The sequence below is a fragment of the Aedes aegypti genome, chromosome 2, assembly GCF_002204515.2.
Source record: "Aedes aegypti strain LVP_AGWG chromosome 2, AaegL5.0 Primary Assembly, whole genome shotgun sequence".
In the NCBI taxonomy this organism is placed as follows: domain Eukaryota; kingdom Metazoa; phylum Arthropoda; class Insecta; order Diptera; family Culicidae; genus Aedes; species Aedes aegypti.
Genome location: NC_035108.1, coordinates 339,512,695 through 339,537,362, shown reverse-complemented (window position 1 = coordinate 339,537,362; position 24,668 = coordinate 339,512,695). Strand labels below are relative to the sequence as shown.

At 37.0% G+C, this 24,668-nt stretch overlaps 1 protein-coding gene and 1 long non-coding RNA gene across 2 annotated transcripts in view; both read right to left on the bottom strand.

Annotated features, from left to right (window-relative positions):
- Window positions 1-24,668, bottom strand: part of LOC5568493 (protein sax-3) — a 566,012-nt gene that overhangs the window by 246,352 nt on the left and 294,992 nt on the right. The window lies entirely within an intron of this gene.
- LOC110676815 lies at window positions 6,260-7,245 on the bottom strand. Its single transcript, XR_002500747.1, has 2 exons — window positions 6,986-7,245; window positions 6,260-6,920 (listed from the first exon to the last, which is right to left on the bottom strand). It is a non-coding gene; the product is annotated as an uncharacterized LOC110676815 (long non-coding RNA).

Here is a 24,668-nt window from a genome sequence, read left to right as displayed (position 1 = left end):
TTTCTGCATGAGCTAAGAATACCTAAAATACCTCTAGAATTACTTCCAGATTTTTCGCTTTTGATGTGTCTAGGTATTTACTCAGTGATCCCCACTTATTTCATAAACCTCTTCAAGAATATAATATTTTGTCTTGAACTTCTTAGGGAATTATTCAAGTAATTTCTCTTTGAATTTCTTCATATATATTTTCAAAAAGTCGGAATTCTACAGAAAAAAAGTCATGGATAAATCTTAAGAAGAACCTATCAGATTTTTATTGATATTTCTAATGAAACCCATAGACGCACGAGTTCTCATGGAGAAATGGAACCTCGAATATCCCTAAAACCTCTGATTAAATCATTGGACTTTTAACAATGTTATGTATCGTTTCACAGAGAATTTTAACATTAATCCAACTGCAACGATTAAAATTACTGAAGCAGTACTTGAAGATTTTATTTGCGAAAACTCTAAAAGAAATCTGGATGGTTTTGAATACATTTATAAAGAAATTCCTGGAATTAAAAGTAAATAGATAATAGATAAATCTTGACGGATTGTTGACAAAATTCCTGGAAAGTAAATAATAAAACCACAGACAAACAGACGTAACACTTAGAAAAAATCTCGATCAAAATCATAGTTACGAGGACATGTACGCCCAATGCTAAAATCAGCGTGTTTGGCCGACGGGCCAACAGATGGCGGTAGTGTGTAAACGTCAAACACGAACAAAAACGAAGCAAGCGCTGCGGGTGGCGGATTGGCCACCTAACATATTCTAGAAAAACACTAGATGTTCTGGAATGTTTTGGAAGCATTGTGAATAAATTTCTTGTGGAACACAAGGACATATTTGTAGGTATTCCTTCGTTCTGAGGTAAAAGGGGTCTCTTCCAATGTGTATTTATAGCGTTTTTCATTCGTATTGTTTAAGATCACGATTTGAGTGATTCGTCAAATGCACATAGCTGAAAACGCTGCTCATTTTTCTTGCACTGTGCACATGCTGAGTATGTTAGAATTTAGTATATTTTGTGGATCACACAAACCGTGCCACAGTGGCGCGCTTTCAGTCAGACAAAACTTCAAATGCGTCCCAAATCGCTTGAGAATGTTAACCTATTAACTTTCTTCGATAGCCGATATCATCCCATTGGAAATAAGTGAAAATTCGATTAACTAGTGTAATTCGTCCAGATTAAGATTTTTCATCCAAATAAAAAGACTAGTTTTACGTAAATTTAGGTTGTAATAGAAAAAAAAATGTATACATAAACCTAAACTAGCTATATTACAATAGATCAAGTATTGGTCGCAGTGGTTTGTGTTCCGAACAGAAAACACTAGACATTAAATAGACGGATTTTTTTTTAATTATCCAAAATTTTGAAAAAAGGTTTTAAGAACATTTTGTGTCACAAGTAACAACAAACAAATTATTGTTAATGAATTTCAAGCAGTTCAATTTTGCTGATTTTTGCACACTTACGATGCTGTCAAAAATCGAAAACAAAACTGATTATTCTCAAATTTTGGGAATCATCACTCATTGGTACAGAAGCCTGTAAAAATAGTAACAAGTGGTTTTTTGAGAACATACAATTTTAATGTTTTGTCCGGCCATGTGCCACTGTGGAGTGCTCTTGAAAATACGAAAAATAAACGTTATAACTACATATTAGAAGAAATCCCATTTTACCTCAAAGAAATCCTCAAAAATATTTGCTGGTGTTCCACCAAAAATTTATTAACAAATTTCTTCAGAACTCGCTCCAGTCGTTCCTGCAGAAAGATTTTTTAATAACTTTTTTGGGCATTTAATGCGCGAAAGTAATAAATAATCAATATTTCAGGTCATTTTTCAATAATTCCTCTAACAACTACGATTCTTTCAAAACTCACCTGGAATTTGTCAACTATGCATCACAAATTTCGCTATTATGTTTTATGCATGTTTCTATAAACTTCTTCATATGTTTTTTTTTTCAAAGCATCTACAATTAACTTCTCTAGATTTTTTTCTATTGTTTTCGCGGAAAAATCTTGTAAGTATCGCTATCTTTGAAGAGTATGTGGAATATTCGTACTAAATTTTTTGAATTATGATTCTTTGACATTTTTAAAATAGAGTTCTTAGAGATATACCTGGTCGACCCAGGGAGAACTCGACAAATATCAATAAGAAGTTTAAGCATTGATGCTTAAAGAATTACCTGGAAAAATTTCTTTTAAATTTATGAAGAACTTAAAAAACCCGAATTATTAAATCAATGTTCAATAAACCAGAACTAGAACAGCTGGATGCATACCTACAAACTGATTTTATTGGACATGTTGGGCTCTGAACAATTTATTGATCAAATTTCTTTGTATACAAATGCATGCATGCATTGAAATAAATGGTTATTTCGTATAAAGTCCATAGGCATAAATTTTTTCGGCATAAAGATCATTTGGCATAAAGTCGTTGGGCATAATGGTCGTTTCGCATAACTAGTCTGAAACCAAGAATTTCTTAAAATGACTTTTGGTTTTATGTTTCTTTTGAATCCCAGTGCCGGCTTACACGGAGAAGTTTTTTTTTTATGTTGCGATTATTATCCTGTTGATTACTTTGACTTACTATCTGTGCAGTTGTTTCGAAAGAAAATCTACTTACTCCAACTCTAAATTTACCGTCAAATCAAAATGATATATTATTGATTCAGCTATCCACTTGTACTTATTTCATTTACAATCTTGATAATTATCAGCATCCGAAAACATTCATATGTTTTGACTTCAAGTTATGCATTTAAATCTGCCTACTTCTAACTTGGGTGAAATGTGTAGGTGATAAGATAAACTGCACTCACGCAGGAGAAAGGCTTGTTCTTAAAAATTATCATCAAACAGATTATTATTATTATTATTGTCTTTATTAACGAGGCTTTCAGCCCGTGGCTGGTTCATCTCGAATCATCAAACAGAAGCTTGCTCAAAAATATCAAGTTATTTTTGTAGCAACAAATTTCCGGATACCCTAAAATCAGTTTTTTACTGATTATTTTAGAGCAAAATATGTTAAATTTAAAGGGAACTGTCATGAGTGAATGTATTTGGTTTAAAGTACGTCCTGACGGAAGTAGTAATATAGTCCCTTTTTTTTTTTTTTTTTTATTTTTTAATCATAGAGTTACTTATTTTGGGGGACGGACCCAGGTGTAGTGGTTAGAACACTCGCCTCTCACGCCGAGGACCTGGGATCGAATCCCATCCCCGACATAGTCACTTATGACGTAAAAAGTTATAGTGACGACTTCCTTTAGTTACTTATTTAGTCTCCGAGTCATATTTAAAGCACAATAGAAAAACAAACGAAGATCCCAAAGTCATTGTGCTTGTCATCTAAATTGACAACACTGCTGTAATGAAATCGATTTTATTTTCCACATAATATTTTCATAATATATTATTCTAATATTACCGATTGAAATATTTGGAGACAACAAAGGAACAAATTCCTGTATATCATACATATGTGATCACTGACCACCACAGGGGGAGGGGGGTCGAAAAACCGCCAAAATTGTCTTACTTAATTATTGGACAGCTCCAATATCTATCAAATTTACATAGGGGGCCCAGATAGCCGTAGCGGTAAACGCGCAGCTATTCAGCAAGACCAAGCTGAGGGTCGTGCGTTCGAATCCCACCGGCCGAGGATCTTTTCGGGTTGGAAATAAGAACACTAAGCTGAAAAGCAGGCTCTGTCCCAGTGGGGACGTAACGCCAGAAAGAAGAAGACATAGAAAAGTCTTTCATGCCATGTTATATAAGAAAAAAGAGAGGTCTCTGTAACTCTCTTAAGTACATATTCAACTAACCACAAGTTCCAGTTGATGCTAGGACGTGGCCAGAGCAACTCTCGATTGTTGAGGGATGGGTCAATCATGTTAAATTTAAAAACTCCAATTGATCAGTGGATTGGAAGGAGTAAAACCTCATTGAATCGTATATGACTTGACACCTACCATGTATCGTAGGCGCTCAACATTAACATCATGTTGAAAATTCAACTCTGAGGCTATTGAAAAGCATTTCAATTGTTAAAAATAAGTATATAGTTTATATTCTAAATATTTTGAAAATAAAAAAAAAACAATTATAAGCTATTTTACGAGACAGTTTGGTGACGTTTTCTGGCGGGCCGCTCATTGTTATTGTTTTAAAAACTAGTATGATATGTGAATGGCGCTGGTAAAGTTTTTGTTGGTGATGACATTTTTATCTCTTTCTGGCTATTTTTCTACGCGGTTACATGTCTGATGTTACCAGTAAATGAAATAAATTATTCCCTGCCTGCTGTTTTTGATTTTACTGGGGAAGATTGAAAAGCTCGTTGCACGCCATTATTGAATGAGCTCCTCCCAAATGTGGCGCTAGAAGAAACGTAAATAAATGAGCCCGCCAGCAAGTTTCAAAGCTGGTAAACAAACAAAAAACATATGATTCGAAATGTCTCATAAAATGGCTTATTGTATGTTGATAAAAACGGAATAATTTGTTGACGAAATCGGAATGTAATAAAATCGGAAAATACCTATAGTGTTTTACAAACAATCATTTGATTTTTTTTTTCGAAACACTTATTTTTTATTTTTATGTCTAACAACTTTTCTAACAATTTATGAGTATTTATTCACTTCTAAATAAGACTTAGTCCAAGTTCCCCTGAATTAGTAGGATTTCAAAATAGATATCGAGTTATGGAGAGAAAATTACCACTCACGTGATATCGACTAGTAGAGATATCAAGTTAAAGGAATATCGACTTATGGAGAGCACGATGTATGGAGATATGAAGGGACCGAAAAATCCATCGAGATATAGGTCATCGAGTTGTGGAGTGTCGACTGTATATAGTTTCTTTAGTAATCTAAACTAGTTTTGAACACGCTTTTTACTTTTGATTTTTGCTGGGAGTTAAAGGATGGTGTGTTAGAAAATATGGCCATAAATGTATAAATCACTAAAGTGACCTAATGTTAGAGAATTGAGGAATATTATTGATTTTTTAAAGCTCTACTTTTAGTAGCATAGTAAAGGATACCAACATACAGTTTGTTCAAAAGAAAAGGAAGATGTTTCTTATGCAAAACATAAACCTGCTGGGAATTAAATTGTTTTCTGTCAAATGTGATATTACAACAATTCTTGACAATCACTGCTGTTACAGTCAACCCTCCCTTACACGATATGTTGTATCTTGATGAAAATAAGCAAATAAATTAAAGATGATAATTAAACAAAGTCACATAGCAGAAGCATGTATTTCTTCCTATTTATTGAGTTTTAATAAAATATTCAGATTTATTGTGGTATAAAGCATCAGTAACTGAAGAAAACTTTTAATGCAGGTGCCAAATCTTTCCTGTAACAAGTTGTTGAACTTTGAATCAAGTTCAAGTTAAAAATTAAAACATCGAGTTAAATCAGATAGAGAAAATATAAAAAAAACGTTAAAGTAAGGGGAAAGATCTAGAAAAAAAAAATATTTCGAAACAAAGTCAGCGATGTTTTGAAGACAAAACAATTTAGTAAGAACCATAGTGTAGCAAAATTAATAGCAATAAAATCATTAATAAAATTAAAGCATCACAATGAATGTTTGTTTTTTTTTTGCTTAGGATCACAGAAACTGAATAGCAATATATTCAAATATAACAAATGTCTACAATGTAGACTCTACATATTATGGTTTGTAAATTTAAACGATTTTCTTGGTGATCACCTCAAATTCCTGGTTTTCTCGTCTTTTTGCGGGTGGATTCCAATCCCCGTCTTTTCCCCGGTATGTTGCCGTGAATCGCAAGTCAGTCCCATCTGCATTTTCGTCAAAATTGAGTTGAGTTCAGTTTTCAACATATATTCCAAGACTCTTTCAGCTGCCTTAATGAGATAAAGAAATTTGTTCGGAAAAAGTAAGAAAAAACAGCAAGTCCAATTGTCCCATAATGAAAAGTAATCGCATATCTGTCCCACTATAGATTTCCGCACCGTGTAACACTAAAATGAACCGTGTTTTAATTATCTTTATATTTTTCTCAGAAAAATATCTTAGTAAAGAGTAAATTGTGAGAGTTTCATTAAGATTGGAACATGTTACAGTCCTCTGGAATTTTTTGAATATTCGTATGGAAAACGAGTTTGGAAACTTCGTACTCCATTTTCTCAATGCCTACTTTTTGCAGATGGGATTGACTTGCGATTCATCATGTGCCCTGTTTTATTTGATTCGCTCTCTCTCAACTTTGTCCATCTAATGGTATCAACTTTTGCGCCATTCCTCGCTTGGGGTGTTGAGCTCGAACGACCATAGGAAGTTGTTGCCCTTGTGGAATGGGGACCCGGAAGTGTAGGTCTGGTACACCAGATCCACGACGCATTGCATCTTGTAGTCGGGATGCAATTTACACTCGAGCACAAAGTTGTCGGTGATCGGAATGCGGCTGCTTCACGAATCCGCGCTTGTAGATCAGGTGGCGGACCGATTCCAGCCTCGGGTATCCGTAGGTGATGTACGGGTCGGGATCTGGCGCAGTCGAAAAACAGCAACAATGTTGACCTTTGGAGACAACTTCTTTGATACCACGAATACGCATTAAAAAAGAAAATCTCGGCTTGGCCAGAATGTGTATGTTGCTGGTCTTCTCGACCACATCGTGGCCCATGCGCAGGTACTTCTTGGCAGCCTCTGTCGTTGACGGATCAGCTTGACGGCCAGTAGATGGCAATGCCTGTGCAAGCTGCCGGAGGGTGATCGTCATCACTTTGGTTACCTTCAGTTTCGGTTCAGGCACAGCGGGACTTTCTTATTGTGAAGGCCGGGGCCTTTGTGACTGGGAAACTCTAAGCCGCAGCTGATATTGTTCTAGTGCTTCGAGATCCATCTGCAAATTAAACCAGAAATTCTAGTTATGTGTCGAATTTGTATATTGTATATTTATAAACCAACCTTTTAACGGAGAAATAGTTGCAACAACGGAGAACAGCACCGGAGCAAATAATAAAAACTTCCTCTGTTTTGTGTTGTTTTGCTTTTCGCCTTTGACGTTTCATGGCTACACTAGTGTGCGTAGGATCAAAATCAAGCACGTAGCCAAATTTTTGTTAATCTCGGATTATCTTTAGTACGCCGAAATCGGCGCACTAAAGTTAATACCGGGATTAAATTTGAAGATAATATCGTTTGATGCTTAGCAAAATCGAGGATAATACTTGATTGACGTATTAACCACGATGGAGCTTACCACCATAAATGACTTTCCCGGATAATATTTTAAGAATTATACGTCTTCAGTCTTTCCTCTCTTCAGAAAAGTATTAAACAACTCCTCTATAGATTCCACTGGGAGTCCTTTCAGATATTCACAGGAATTCCCACAAGAGTCTTTATAAATGTGATTTCTGGAAGAACCATTGAAAGTAATTTGATTAAAATGTCCCAAAAATTGTTCCCATCATCTGAAAGCAGAGTTTCTTATAAATTTTTGATGTGTCTTTAGAGCACACCATGAAAACAAAAACATTGAAGTTGCTCTGGGAAAAATTTCTTGAATTTTTCTTCCTCGTCTGACCACTGCTTCCAGTAATTAGGAATATTGTGGTATGACCCATGTTTTATCTGGTACTCATCAAATATCCTCTCACAATTGAGATGTGATAGACATTGGTTGATGTAGAACTCTATCCCAATTAGGCTCAGCTCGTTTTACAAAGTCTACTACCCTATTAGGACTACTTTGTCAAATTACCAAGAGAGCATTCAAAGCTGCCTGACTGTCCGAGAAAATACAGATTTTTGCAAACCTGTAGTTGCTACTTTCAGATGGCTTTCTCAGTCTGGTAATCGGAAAACGATGTGTTTTACATTCTCGATGTCGTAGGCATTTTTATCCGGGAATGTAAAAAAACATCGTTTTCAACTACCAGACTGAGAAAGCCATCCGAAAGTAGCATTTAAAATCCAGTCGAAATTGCCATTACCTTTTATTTGATTTTCAGGAAATGTCTGAATGAATTTATGGAGACGCATATTGAGTAATTGTATTTACTCATTTACAAGCACTGCCGGGATATCTTAGAGCCGATTCCGGGACCCTAAAATAGGACGTCAATTCGATGATTGCAAACCCTATCATGCGAAACATCAATTCATCAAGAAGCTCGAATAAAGACTCTAGAATATCCCGGAAGTACTTGTAGATGACCACATGTTGCAAGAGATATTCAGCATGCATTGTATTATACTTCTGATGAAAAATCTTGAAGCTATATGTGTCGCACAGTGGCGCTACCAAGGGGGGGTTTTGGGGGTCAAAACCCCTCCCAGAGCAGACATTTTGTATAAGAATTATTTAATATATTTTTGAAATTCAATACTAAAATCCAAAAACACCGGAGCAGTAAGCTGTTTTAACAGTTTTTTTGTTCTAATTTGAGGAATTCTGATTTAAAGACCTTTAAGGACCATTTAGCCGAATTTTATGACCATGAATTAGAGCACATGAATTTCCAGAAAAGCAGTTTTTAATGATAACAAATAACAATTCTTGGAAATATTAAAGGAGATTGTAGTACCGTGGCTAAGCTGAAAAATCTCAAATTTTGATTCGCCTTCAACAAACTGCTAATGATAATCGCAATAATTTTTACTGTGACTTGCGAATGTAAGGAAGAGTGGTTGAACGCTATAAACGGATAAACTTTCGAACCATCTACGAAAAAAGTAGCTTTAAACGATGTCAGATCTCGTTTATCCATTCATATTCAAAAAATAGAATCTAAGGTAATGTTTGTAACGAATGAAATGTTCTTTGGAACCTGAAGATTTTCTATGTTTCGTAAAACTTTTGGAAGGAACATTTCAACAGGTTACAACGCTACTTAAAGGAAATCTATATTTATATTAAACATTATGCCCATGGTGGACTAGAAAAGTTTAAATTTGCATATGTTATTTCGTGTTTTCTTCAATGTCAATCTAGCAATATTTTTTTCCGCTCGAAATTTTTTTACCGGTTTCACCGTTTCGAAAACACATTATTTTGAAGTTCACAAAACCCCCTCTAGAGCCAAATCCTGGTTGCGCTGCTGGTGTCGCATGATAGGGTTTGCAAAAACCGGATTGAAGTCCTTTTTCTAATCGGTTCTAATCGGCTCCAGAACATCCCAGAATTACTTGTGCATGATTTTTTGTTGCAATTAATTTCTCAAAATGCATTGTATTATGTTCTCGGTGAAAAAACATGAAGATTGATGTGATATCCCGGAAGTGCTCAATATGCATCATATTATACTGCCGTTGAAAGGTTGATTTGTGTTGATCACATTTTGGTCCCCAATTGATGCTCCAGGAAACGGTTCCAGAGCATCCGGAATCATCCAGAATGGTTCCACATGAGTTCAAATAGCCAGAATATATTTTTTATCTTAACGAGATTTTTAGCCCTGGGCTAGTTCGTCTCGGTACCAACGGCTTTACTTACCTTCCGAAGGAAGTCGTCACTATAACTTTTTGTTAGTGACTATTTCGGGGATGGGTTTCGATCGAAGGTCCTCGGCGTGTGTTTTAACCAATACACCAAATCCGTCCCCTTTAGAATATACTAATTGTTAATGGTTAAGTTACAAACACTGTAGTTTTGTTTTATCCGTTCAAAATAATCATGGAAATGTTTCAAATGACCATTGGATAGACCTGGCATCAAGCATCTGACTTACATTCCTATTACTGGTCAAGAAACTTGAAAAGTGTGGTGGTGTTTTTTCAAAATTTTCATTGTAATCGGCTAAAAATTGTAGAAATTAGAGACCAAATATCACAAAAAATTAGTTGTTAAAAGAGTCAGGGACGTGATGTTTTCAGTAACTTCTGCAAATGCCCGTAGAATACTCAGATTACACTGTAACCTCAATTTACGAACTAGATCGGGGGTGCGTAAATTGAGTTGGTGCGTAAATTGAATCAGTGCGAGGTAGCTCAGTTCGTAAAACGAGGTTTTGCCATCTGGAGTCTACTTGTATGAAATTGATTTATATTATTTAGAAAAAAATGTGCTCTTTTAGTATCATTAACCTATTATTAATACATTGGGTTCTTAATCAGGCTAAAATGTGTGCAAGTTAAGGTCTTCCAAGCACTCTTTGGAGTTTGGGCATATGTTTCAACATGAATTAACGGAGATCAACTTACCATTTCTATGTAGAAGAATGTCTCACAATACTGGACCCTAGAAGATTGTAATATTTTTAAGAAGCGTTTGTATTGTCAGATACAAGTTTTGGTAACTAAGTGAGTACAACAGATGTCCTAGTTCATCCAAAAACTTCCTGGAATATATACCTGCAATGTACTGGCATATTTAGCGATCCTTTGATGTTTTATTCATATGGCACAGGCCCTTAACCATCCATGTGAATAAACGGTGTATTGAAATAATTTGTGAGGATGTCCTAGGTCCACCAAGGACTCCTTTGAATACAGGCCTTGGGATCTACGACCGCAATAAGAGCTTAGAGGTTAGTTTTCAAATACTCCACAGGCCCCTAACCATCCATGTGAGTAAACGGTGTATTGTAATAATTTATGCGGATATCCTAGGTCCTTCAAGGACTCCATTGAATATAGGCCTTGGGATCAACGACCGAAATAAGAAATTAGAGGTTAGTTTTCTAATACTCCATAGGCCCCTAGCCATTCCTGTGACTAAACAGTGTATTGTATTAATTTGTGTGGATGTCCTAGGTCCTGCAAGATCTATATCGAATATAGGTCTTATGATCTACAAGCGTAACCAATTATCGTTCGTTAATTGATGTTTTGGTGAATTGAATTTAAAAATGGCGTCAGACATCAATTTTCTTAAACAATTTTCTCCAAACGTAGGTCGCCACCTTGGATTTCAAAATGGCGTCGGACATCGATTTTCGTCATCCCCTCGTAGTGCTCATTCCGAAAATACCCAATTGCATGAGTTTCCAACGATTTTTCCAATCCAGAGGTCGCCATCTTGGATTCCAAAATGGCGTCGGACATCGATTTTCATCATCCCCTCGTTGTGCCCGTTCCGAAAATACCCATGTTGCATGAGTTTCCAACGATTTTTCCAAACCAAAGGTCGCCATCTTGGATTCCAAGATGGCGTCAGACATCAATTTTCGTCACCCCTCGTCATGCCTGTTCCTAAAATACCCATATTTCATGAGTTTCCAACGATTTTTTGCAAACCAGATTTTCGTTATCCCCTCGTAGTGCTCATTCCGAAAATACCCATATTACATGGGTTTCCAACGGTTTTCCCCAACCGGAGGTCAATAATTTCCCACATTATTGTCTAAACTCAATTTACGCACTGCGTAAAAAAAGTGACTTAAATTGAGTTACTTCGTAAAATAAGTGGCTTAAATTGAGGTAGCGTAAAAAAAGATTTCGTAAATTGAGGATTTAGTGTACCTAGTCCTAGTTGGGACTTTACGTCAGAAAAACGAAGAAAAAATCAACAGGCAGAGACAGGAAATACAATCAAACCAAATTTAAATTCCAACACGCCAACTGCATGAATTCACATCTTTATTCCGACTAAATGTCATAGAACTGACAAGATGCTACCTGACGGATTCACATTATGCTGTTTGTAGAACATTACATATGCCAGAATAATTCCACAAAATTAGCTCAATTTCGCCTAGCGTGTGTCAATTTACCATCATCAACGGTGTGTTCCATCCGTTCCATCCGAGAACGAAACCCGACCAGAGGGTAGAAACATGATTATGACAGAATGTGTTCCCCTTGTATTTGTATTTGTATTTCTGATCAAATCCATCTGACACGAAGTTGTCTTAATGAATGTAAAAATAAATAACTTAGGCTAAACATACAGTCAATTTCTTCTAAAATACTGAATAAAATGGTTCCGCAGTGTAGTTATAGTGACGTTGAAGTCAAACAAGAGGTAAGCTTCGTTGAACTTCAAAGCCATGAACCTCACAGGATCATGCTGTCCATAGCGTGTATTGCGACTACCAAGACTGATGAATTGACGTCTACTCAGTGTCCGTTCAGGTGCATAAATATTTACGTCGGCTAACAGGGACGGTGAATCAATTTCATTCCTCAAAACCTTAGCAACAAACATTGTTTGGGCCACATGACGTCTGTCCTCCAAGGTATCGATTCCCAGTAAACGGCAACGCTCATGGTACGGTGGCAGATTTTCTGGGTCCCGCCAAGGAAGATTTTTTAAAGCGTGGCGTACGAATTTCCTTTGCACGGATTCAATTCGTGAGATCCAGTAATTTTGAAAAGGACATCACACGATGATTTGTTTATATCACTAGTTATTATAAAACATGTATGATGACGGCACCATCGAGTTTTGGAACACAAAATCAGTGCAACTGCGTTTCAAGAGACCATCGAGTCTGCCATGAAAACCAAATTTTATTATGGTTCTCTAACTCGATATCGAGAATTTTTAACTGCTATTGATAGAATTGTTTTTTGTCAATCAATAGTAATCTACATGTTTGCTGAATTCTATGTTGTATTAGAATTATGCAAATATGTATGTGTTATGTAACTGATCTCGGGAAGTTCAGTTTTTCAGTTGCCACTGCTAATACTGGCAATGCAATGGATGGGAAAATGCCGTCTGTTCAACGTAACTAGCTTACTTCTGCATGAAATTATCTACTTCTGTAACACATGAAAACCCCGGCAGAGTTTGTCCAACCACGTTTGCACGGTATGTAGCGGTAGCGTAAGCGATTGTGTTGTTTTAGTGTAATGTTGTTCCACGATGTTCATCGACGGAAAGCGGCGCCGGGAAAACCAGCACTTGAATCCACACACATCCCGCATAGACACCACGACTATCTAAATCGTAGCACCCCTCGGTTTCCCTGCTGAAGGTACTCACATTGGTGTAGGGACAGGGAGAGCCAGGGGGCCAAGGCCCCCATATATTTACAAGATACAATATGAAAAAATCTTCTTCCTCTACTTAGCATTACGTCCTCACTGGGACAGAGCCTGCTTCTCAGCTTAGTGTTCTTATGAGCACTTCCACAGTTATTAACTGAGAGCTTTCTATACCTTAATTGCCATTTTCGCATTCGTATATCGTATGGCAGGTACGATAAATACTTTATGCCCGAGGAAGCCAAGGAAATTTTCATTACGAAAAGATCCTGGACCGACCGGGAATTGAACCCAGAAACCTTCAGCATGGCTTTGCTTTGTAGCCGCAGACTCTAACCACTCGGCTAAGGAATTTGTTCTAAATGACATTGAACAGCTCAATAAAGTTAAGTTGAGATAGCTTATCAGTAGAAGAATTTCTGAAAGAATACCTGTAAGTTTGAATGGTATTTTCCATGGCTTTTCAGGAAAAATCGTAAAGCTCTTCACGGTGTCTTTTTCATGTAACTTTATAACAAAAAAATCGGCATGTCTCAAATTTGGACCAATTAAAGACAAGACCTTCCTCTTTCATTTGCTGCTAAAATGAAAATAATCCATCGGGGGGTCTAGTGCAATTTTTTTTTTGAATGTTGTTGTTTGTTATATCATTTTAAATGCACCGTAAATTAATAAATTTTGATGAGGTGAACTGTTTAAACGGATTTAGATGATAATGTTGCAAAAATCTAGTGTCAATATCATGTGGATTATATTCTAGACAGCCTTAAAATTTACAGGCCGAGGCCGAAATTCAAATTTTTGAGTTGCCTCTCTTTTGCTTTCATCCATTGTTGAAATTTGCATTGCTTTTAAAACGAAGTATATCAAACAACCTCTTTTCAAATTTTATTTGTAACTCAAGAGCAATATTCATCTTTCTGACTTGGTTTAGGAACAAGCGATCGAAAGACAAAAGGTCGAAAAAATAATGCAAAACGACCAAAGGTTGTAGGTGATTTGCATTATGGGAAATTAAATCATTTTTGAAAGAAGATTTTTGACCTTTTATCCCCTCTTTATTCCTCTACGATCTTTTGCTCTTTTGACCTTAGTTTATAGAGATCTGTTATTGGCGTTGCAGTCAGTGTAAATCAAAAGCTAATTCGTTTCAATTGTCCGAAATTTCGATGTATTTAACACCTTTTTCGAAACGTCGGACAATTGAAACGAATCAGTTTTGATTCACACTGACTGCAACGCCAATAACAGATCACTGCCAGTTCCCTCAGTCGATAGCATTCTTCTGAATCTTACGTTATAGATTCTAGAAAATTGACAAGTTCACATTTGTGCCAATGACAGACGCAACATAACATTTCATAAATCCAATATTCCGACCCAATTGCAATAGCAATGCAATGTTGACACTATTGTCTATGTGTTTATTGTGGGAATTGACAGAGCATTGCTTTTGTTTGCGATGGTAAAAGAAACAGAATTGTCGACAAATATTCTCAGATTATCAGCCAGTCTAGGGCTGAAAATCTCGTGAATAAAGATAAGAATTGATGGTAGAAAAAGTGCAAATGAATTCAATCAAACATCGAAAAGTTTCATTCATAACAAATCTACCTGTGAAAGATTGATCGTGTGATCGTAACATTTTGCTTAGAAATCTCAATAAGTGCTGCGATGTTCAGTTTTAGCATAGTTTTATTAGAGTTGTCGGAAATTTATACTGATTCATAAAACAATCAAAATGAATTGTATTGTTAGTCTTAATTCAATTGGACACGAATGCACCACACTGGTGTAAAGTGTCGATAATAAACAAATCAATCAATCATAAAACAAATAAATTCAATCAGATTTGAAAATGTTACTCAGTAACTTTACGGTTTTACTAGCTTAACAACGAAATCATACGAAGCTTTAACAAAAATATTAGGTAAATCATAAAAGTCTCCGATTACACCAAAAAAGGAGCCAAAAACAGTGAATTTTAGTACATACATACTTGTTTGCTATTTATATCCAGTAAATCTCAAGTACTATGTTTTGTATAGCTTTGTTGTGTTCGAAACTTATAAAAGAGCCCGCTTGAACGACTTTTGATGGTAATCTTCCATCAAAAGACGTTTGAGTTGGCGCTATAATTGAATTAGAAGAGTCACAGGGATTGAAAATCATGAAGTTTGAGCCGTCGCATGCCTAGTTTTGGTGCTAAAACTTAGTGGTCCTATATTACGGGTTTTCCGGTGGTCATTCCGGTTCTCCAAAAGAACCAGAATAACCATCAATTCATTATTTTGGCAAAATACATTCAAACATAACAAATCGTTATGAGTTGGACACAATTCATTTGGGTTTTTGGCATCAATCCGAGTAATTTCATCGAATTGTCCAGATTGGCTACCTTCCGGGTCTTCAGGAACCGGTTCCGCATAGACCATACTGGACCGAGTTTTTCAAGGGATGTGCTCCGGTAATTGGTTCCTTATTACAGAGAAATTTTATGACAAAATATCCATCAACCGAATAGTACCGATTACATTCACAAAACTGAGATGGAAACTTACTTTTCGGATGTTCCGGGTTTCCGGAACCGGGTATGAATAACTAAATGATTTGAGAATCTCTATTTACAGTCCACGTTAATACCTATTCAACAATATGAGGACGCTTCAGATTACTTGTTTAGTTACGAAACTACAGGTTGTCAAAATAAGGGTATCTAAAGGGACTTTTTTCAGATGTAGCAGGTTCCTGGTGGCCACAGTGACGCAATGCCGAATCTCCGAATGGGTTTCAAAAAATCGACATGTGTGCCTTTCCTTTCAGCCCAACAGAATTGAATTCGGTCAACATGCTGATTTTTTCGAGATATTGAATTTTTGGGTCGAAAACGACCCTAAGTCACAATCTGTAACTTTTATTTTATGGAAGCTGCCTAAGAGGCCATTCAAAACTGTTGTTTCAGCAAAAATTAATGTTCACACAAAAAAATACCTAATTGTCAGAAAACGTCAAATTGATAGGTTATTTTAATCAAAAGTTACAATGATTTGAATTTTGTAATGGGTCGAAAACGACGCAAGGTCCTTACTAAGCTTCAGTTATATCTCAAACTTCGTAAAAAAAATTAAAAAAATAATGTTCTAGACCCCCCGACCGATTATTTTCGTTTTGATTGCAAATGAAAGGGGAAAATCATGACTTTCTTGTGTCAAAATTTCAGACATGCCGAATTTTTTGTTTTGAAATTGCTCTACGAAACACACCGTGTCTTACTTTTCTTGAGAAATCTGAGAATGACTTTTTCGTCGAAAATCGTGAAAAAATCATTGGTAAAGCTTTAGTTTTATTTTTCTATCATTTCATAAAGAAATTTCTACATGAATCACGTATTTAAATATATTTAATTTCTTGAAAAATCTTAGACTCTTGGAAATAAAAATCCAATAATTCAACGTTCATTAACTGAATGTGCATGGCGAGTTAAGACAAAGCGCTAGATCCAGAAAATCCTAAAAAGTGATATCATGAAATTCTACATCGTGATAATTGTTACAGATGTTATATCACCAACACCAGAATATTCTAGGCCCTGCTAGGCTCTCCTAATAGGCAGTCCCTTGCTACGCCAATGGGGACTCATCTCTTTATCCGTGGCTCTAATGCACTTTTTCCTCCTGTGTTTGATGTTGCGAGGTTGAATGAATTTACTCCGTTAAGCTAGAAGGAAGGACCGGTTGTTCATGAAGCTCACCCCAATCGACGCAGAAGTTACCGACCGCTTGGAAAACATAAACATCCCTCCAACCGGCAAACAAAATTCCATCAGTAATTTATGTGCAGAAGTAGCTAGATACCGGTTCCGAACAAACGGTTTGTCCCAGAAATGTCCCGGGTCGGACTCGGATGGGCTCATCGAGCTCGCTCGGAAACGCGGAAATAGAATTTATGTAACGATCCCAGGGCCCCCGGGAGACGGAAGTGACAGTAGAAGAGGCCGTGAGAGCGTGAGATCGGTCGCACCTGTCCTGGATGGGCAACCGAAACGAGAAACGGTTAGCTATTTGCTCGTAAATAGAAAAACAACATGTCGGTGCCGGTCCGTGGCAAACACAATTTACAGGAAGTTGTGTAACGATTTTTTTTTTTGCTCGTTCCTTTGAAAGTGGATAGTGGAAAGTGGTTGGAATGGATGCGTACAAAAAGGTAGTTCTCTTAGGTTGGCGATGGAAACTAATGCATCCGGGAATAGTTTTTCTGTGCTTATCTTTAAGCTTAGTTCAATCAACGGGAACAGTATTTGAGTGATGGGTTAATTTTTACTGATCTTTGTGAGTTAAAGATTACTTCTTGGATTATCTCTGTGAGCATTTCTGTTATGTTAATAGAGTTGAATCCTACAAAAATTGGTTTGCATTCTTGGAATTGCAGTTGTGAAAAAAATTGACAGTTAGATATCAGGTGATACAAAGTTCTATAATCGGATTCACAACTATTACACACAAATGAGTCAGCAAGCAGAAGATATGACTTGTTGACAGTAACTAGTCAACAATCTGACCAAGGGTCTGCAATTCTGCTTTGACTGATTTAATCAATAGTTGAGATGGATTAGTAATGTACCATTTTGTTTGACTACACGACTTCAAACTATTGCAATATTGCTTGTGCTGATCTAATCGATCTGAAGCTTCACACAGCACTTCGAAATTGGAATAGCCGGGAATTCAAGACCATTGAAGTCATGCTCCATTGCGAGCTTACTCATCAGTCAGTTCAGAAGAATAGTCATGTACCCATACAAGGTTTTCAGAGTTGACTGCATTCAGTTTCTCATTTTGAGTTCGACATGCGATAACAAGCCTAGTTGTTGTTGTTGTTTGAGAGGGACTTTAACCCGAAGGTCATTCGTCCCTTTGACAACAAGCCTAGTGGATCACACAGTTAACATTCCAGTCGTCGCGTGGTTGGCCACCGTCAGAACCACCACGCTGCTGTTGTGAACAAAAAGCGAGGTTTTTTCACCAGTGTTGTACAAAATACAACAGCGCGACGACTGAAGTGTTAATTAATGATCAAGTTGTAGGCAACTCCCGCCTAAAGAATCTTGCTGTTATAAGGTTTAACGTTTTGCAGTTTACGTGTACACGACGAAACACGTGTCAAATGTACAAATAAGCCATTTTACGAAGCCTGGTCAAATGACAGGAGACCTGGGATTTTTCAATCATCGGCGTCAGTTTTCGCGATGATGATGGTTGATGACTGTGCGCATTTCTAGCGTAGCTTTTCATCCAGGCGAAAACTTAAATGGAGAAAAATTATTAAAATATTTCTGATCACAAAAGTGCTTTTTTATGTGCAATATGGGTAACAAAGAGGTAGCTGATACAATAACTAGGTGTAGTGTTGCAGTAACGAACATTTTTGGATCTCATTTTTGTCATTTTCTCCATGTCCTCGTTTGGTAAGATGAGGCGTTATTGAAAATCACGCTGGATTTAATCCCAGGTCTCCTGTCAATTGACGCCGTTGCGGCGATCAGCTGTTCCGAAACGTCTCGTAAAATGGCTCATTCCTGAAACTAAGCTTTTGTTATAATTTTGGAACACTATAAAATTGAAAGCTTTTCACCTGCACTAATTGTGAGCTTATTTCAACTATTCAAGCTTATTTCACAGTATGTTCGAATAACTTTATCGAATTTAACTTTACTATAATTTGTTATTTAGCTTTTCACACCGAACTATAAAAGCTGACGAATCGCACGAGAATAATGGACCCCTTACAGGAATTTCGCTTTTATGTAATTCTATGAATTTGTACCTATTTTGATAAGAACGCAATATATTATAACCCCATCTCATTCTGCCTTAAGCTAACCGTCCATCGCGATCTCATCTCAACGTTCTTTTATGGTATTACAAAAGATCGAATCAAAGCGGATGTAAAAAATATCTACGCGATCAGTTTAAAAAGGCACTTGATCTGCTTTATGATCTTCTAAATGAGATTTGTGGAGGTGCTCACGGAAGCTTTTGAAAACATTTGAATTTGAACTTTATTTAAAAAGCTTCAGATGTCCCAACTCATTCATCGAGATGGCGTGTCAGTTGCTGAAAGGGTCTGATGTACCATAACTTTATACACTGTTAAGTTGACTTAACGGTTAATAAGATTGGATGCTAAATATATTGTTACAGGGTTGTATGACGATTAAAATTGAAAAAGTTAATGTTTTAACTATCTGAAGTTGATTTGCAATACTGCTTAGTGTTTCTTCAACATAGCGGGGTGGTAGCCAATTAGTGCATCATAGCCACCTATGACGCTGGATAAGCAATAATCCTGGGGGTACCCCGTGGAATTATACAACTTTATTTTTCTCCCATATTGAGCTGGGTCAGCCTAATAAATAATAGGTAAAATTAGATATGCGAGGCTACTCTAACTATCGCAGTTTTAATACCAATGAGCCATTTTACGAGACGTTTCGGAACAGCTGATCGCCGCAACGGCGTCAATTGACAGGAGACCTGGGATTAAATCCAGCGTGATTTTCAATAACGCCTCATCTTACCAAACGAGGACATGGAGAAAATGACAAAAATGAGATCCAAAAATGTTCGTTACTGCAACACTACACCTAGTTATTGTATCAGCTACCTCTTTGTTACCCATATTGCACATAAAAAAGCACTTTTGTGATCAGAAATATTTTAATAATTTTTCTCCATTTAAGTTTTCGCCTGGATGAAAAGCTACGCTAGAAATGCGCACAGTCATCAACCATCATCATCGCGAAAACTGACGCCGATGATTGAAAAATCCCAGGTCTCCTGTCATTTGACCAGGCTTCGTAAAATGGCTTATAGTTGCGTTAGGCAATATCTTGCTCTATTGAATGAACCCTCACAAGTGTGAATAATTGTGATTGAATTCAGGTAAGACAAAGAATAATCTGCTAGTATTGTGCTCAATTTAGTATTCGTAAATTCGCTTGACCAGGTATTTCCCGCTGGTCATCGCGGGTGTTTATGTGTGGTGGATTTTCATCCGACCGAATTCGATCCGCACACGTTCCCCGATTGCGAGTGAACCAGTCTAGTGCCGCAACGTACACCGCCATAAAGCTCCCCCTCAAGTTGGCTACGCAACGCGACCCGCAACATCAAAGGTCATCCGTTACGTCACTTGGCTGTTGTCGAAACATCGCACGATAGGCAAACGCTTGCCTCCGAAAGCTTCGTGTACGCCATCTACACACGAGTAGCAGCAACGACAATCATCGCCAGCGGAGTGGGCGATCATATACGCAACCGCCATTTGCTGATGGTCGACGGTAGCCTAACGTGAGTACGCCACCTACCAGTGAAGCTTTTTGCGGTTGGGCCCATACGCATGCGCATGCTCGAAGAACACGTGAGTAGGATTGTTCTGCGTGGGAGTTAAGGACGAATTCCCGCATCTTGTCGAAGCAGAACCTGATCGCCGGAAGCTGAACAAGTTTGACACCTGCACAAGGTCAGATTTTGAAGATTGTATATATTTTTCCCTTTTACTAGCTAGTAAGATTCAAAGCATAGAAGTAAGCATTACAAAACCAATTGGTGACGTCACCTTCAGATAGATAGGCCTCTGTAAATGAATTTGAATTTAAATAAACAGGATTTGAAAACTATTAGGCCTACACCAAAGTGAAGGTTGACGAAGAAACGATTTGATATTTCTGGAAATTCCCAAACGAACACCGAACACGTTGGTTCAGGCGGTTTCGGTACTCTCCTTGTACTCTGTTTTCGTGTGCAAACCGAAACGCTCGAAACTGAACCTAAACCTAAACATGTGTAAAGTGAACATTGGTTCAAACGCCGGTTCGAAAACCGGTCCATTTGTACCTCGAATGCAACCGCGGTTCAAATTTTGGTGCAAATCTTCAGTTGCATCCGAGGTTCAGAACGATGACACAAACGGAGAGACAGAAAATTGTTGATATCCACGCTTATCAATTTCTACTTATCGTGTCTTGTTGTTTGATATGGTAAAATCCTTGGTTTTTTCATAAAGTTACCACTGAATGTTACTCAAAGTATTGATCTCAATTGATCTGCTTAAATGAAACATTTATTCAAGCCTCAAGGGTCTTGTGATTTGAACCAAGAAATTCCATATATGATCGTAGAAATTTATCCGCGTGGATTTCAGCCGTTCTCTGTCTGCCTGCTTTGTGCCATTATTTGAAACCAAGTTTGAACCGAAGTACACATGTACCGGGTTCGGTTTGATACACTGGTACAGAGACGAAGCGCGTTTGTGGTTCAACACAAGTTGGGAGGGAGAAACCAATACAAAATTTCTGTGCGTCATAGTGAGCCGAGATTCCGCTGTCACGAACTGTCACTGTGAGCCCAGATCTCAAACATTAGACTAACATGGAAAAAGCGCGAAACAGATTAAAACACATTTTCGCATTTCATCATAAGTGACAAAAATTGAATGAAAATCAATTCATGCACATAATGCAAGTAATGCCACGTGAGCACCTTTCAACTGATTGAATTTAAAGCATTGAAAAACGCATCGTTTTACTTTTTCCAATGAAAATTAATATTTATTGCATAGAAAACTGTGGCCCTTTTTCCATGATTGTCAGGAAAGATCGAAAGTACACAACAAAAGAAAACTAGCGATTTTCCCCAAGCCTGCCTTGATTGTTGTTGGCAAGCTGGAGTTATCTTGCAGGTCAAACAAACGTTGTTATATATTTCGTGTGTAGTATCGGTGCCTCCCTCCCAGGTTCAAACCAAAGTTGCACATCGGTTCGGTTCAAGGGAAGACTGTCTGGAATTAATTCAGCAAATCTCATTGAGCCTTTGTTGATCGGTTTTGAACTAGATTTTTTTAAATTTTTAGCTTATTAGTATAATTTTTGAATTGGATTAGTTTAGATTGGTATTCTTTGAGTCGGCTTTGTGGTTTGATAGGTGTTTTTCGGTGTTTGAGGGATAAATTCAACCCGCCCTAGAAAAGAGCCTCTGCCGGGCCTTTAACAGCCTCAGCAGTCTCACCTTCGGTGAGTGGCGCATAAGCTGCTGTTGGTCACGTACCTGAAGCATTCGTTACAACCCACAACAATATTGCTCACTATGCTATCAAGAAGAGTTTTTGACATTCTAGGTTCAATTGAACGCGATCAACAATTTTCCTGATCCAAACAAGAGATTATGTGCTGTTTTCCATATGTTTGAGTCGAAAATCCTATATAATTTTTAAGTTCAATTGCGCCAGCTCATGGAACGACCAAATGAGCTAAAATTGCCAAGAAGTCTTCCTCTAACCCTATAATGTTGCCACCGATACCATCACAAGGACCTTTTCCATGTGAGGTTGGGAAAAAGTGCCATTCTGCTTTAATTTTAAATCATTTTCATGGTTGTATACATTTTTGAAATTTGACATTAAGCGAATAGCTGACGGATTTCACGCCAACTCGACAAAGGGATTGGCAGCACCCCTTCAGAATTCAATGAAACTTTCTGGGTGTGAAGACTATGTGAAACTAAGATACTTTACATACTTTGTTTTTTCAAAATCGATCTAGACTAACATTTGGAAAGGGTCAAAGTTTTTTTTTACTTTTTTTTATAAACCCGTATAACTCGAAAACGGTAAGACCTACAAAAAAGTGTTGTATGGGGGACTGTCGTGAAATTTCCTGACGTTTTAGAGAAAAATATTGAAAAAAAAACACATTTTCTACGCTGAAAAAAAAAATATATTCAAAACTTTAAAGTCGATTTAAAAACAAACGGCCATTTCAGATTTTGATCATCCTTAAGCAAAAAGTTTCGTAATTAAATTTACTAAAAGTCGTCCATACATTGCAAATTGGGCATATTTTAGGGAAAAAAGTTTTTCTAACATCGAATTTTTTAAGTCCCAAAGTTTTTTTTTACTTTTTTTTTATAAACCCGTATAACTCGAAAACGGTAAGACCTACAAAAAAGTGTTGTATGGGAGGCTGTCGTGAAATTTCCTGACGTTTTAGAAAAAAATGTTGAAAAAATAAAAACACATTTTCTACACTGAAAAAAATATGATTCAAAACTTAAGAGTTGATTTATAAAAATGGCCATTTCAGATTTTGATCATCCTTAAGCAAAAAGTTGCGTAATTAAATTTACTAAAAGTCGTCCATACATTGCAAATTGGGCATATCTAAGGGAAAAAAGTTTTTCTAACAACGAATTTTTCAAGTCCAAAACTGAATATTTTTTCAAAGATTTTGTTCTAAACCGTCAAATATGATCGTGTTTTCAAGTGATAAATGAGTTTGAATCAGAAATAAATTGTATTTTTTATTGAGAATAGTAAAAAACGGAATTATGCAGTGTTTATGTTTTTTAAATGAAGGCAATCTATAGATTTCGCCTCTGCCTATGAGAAAATCAACTCCGTCTAACAATCCGACGGATTTTTATGGTTCGAAAGATTGCAAACATTGAAAAGGAACAACCTGATCCATACCCAATTAAATTTTTTTCTAGAAAATACTACTAAACGTACCTGCGTTACAAGCCAGATGAATAAGAAATAATGTTTGTATTGTTATCTACCTAAAATGTCCGTTAACGACCTGAGTTACTCAACAATCACCGCGTGAGTGTATAGAAAGATAGGTATTTAACTTATAATTGTCGTTCTACCTATGCATATAACTATTTGAGCTTGATGTCAATAAAACTCTTTTCATTTTATCTAAGTCATTTGTGAAAAGAAGTTAAAGATGGATCAACAAGATTTATCGCGCGTTAAAATTTAGAGATGTTGCGCCGGTATAAACAATCCTAAGTACAGGCGTAGCCAATTGCGAAACTTGTCACCAACAATGATCGAACACATACGTGCTATGGGATATAGTCATCAGCTTGATGAAACTATGCATATTTGTGAGTCATGTCGCTTAGTGATCAGGCTCCACAGAAGTCCGCCTAAGATAAAACGACGGCAAAGGCCCCTGTGGCACTCTCAAGCGAATGGAAAAAAGAGCAAGTCTTGCAAAAGACTATGGAAACACAATCGCAACTCCGCGAGAACTATTCGACTGGGCAGTGAAACAAACTGATACATGTAAAGCCTGTCCACGTTAAATTTCGGACACCCAAATAATGACAGCAAAAAAAAGTTACTCATAATTCAACAAAAACAATTGTTTATTTCAGAATAAAAGAGTTATATCTACAAAATAAACAGTTGACAAGCCACTTTTTGTACGTATGATTTTGACTTCCCAACTTTGCGAGCCACATTTCGCACAGAAAGATTTGGATTTTTCTCAATAATGGCTACCACCTTCTTATCCATTTGTCGGGAGCATACTTTTCGATTTGTTCCACTTCCAACCTTCCGATCCACAGTCAAGCGCTGGTCAAATGATTTGCAAACACTAAATACCGTACTTTTCGGTAGCTTTAGTTTTTTTGGCAAGATCGCGTACCGATAAATTCGGATTTTGCTGCCGTTCAAACAAAATGCGTTTGCGCACTTCCACTTGATTGGACGCCATTTCAGTGAATGTTACGATAATGTAAACATGTTGTACCACGAAATAAAGTGGAGAGTTTCAGCTGTCATATAAGTGAAACGTTTCAGCAATCCGTGAAATAATTCAAAACCTACACTGAAAAAAAAGTGTCCGAAATTTATCGTGGACAGG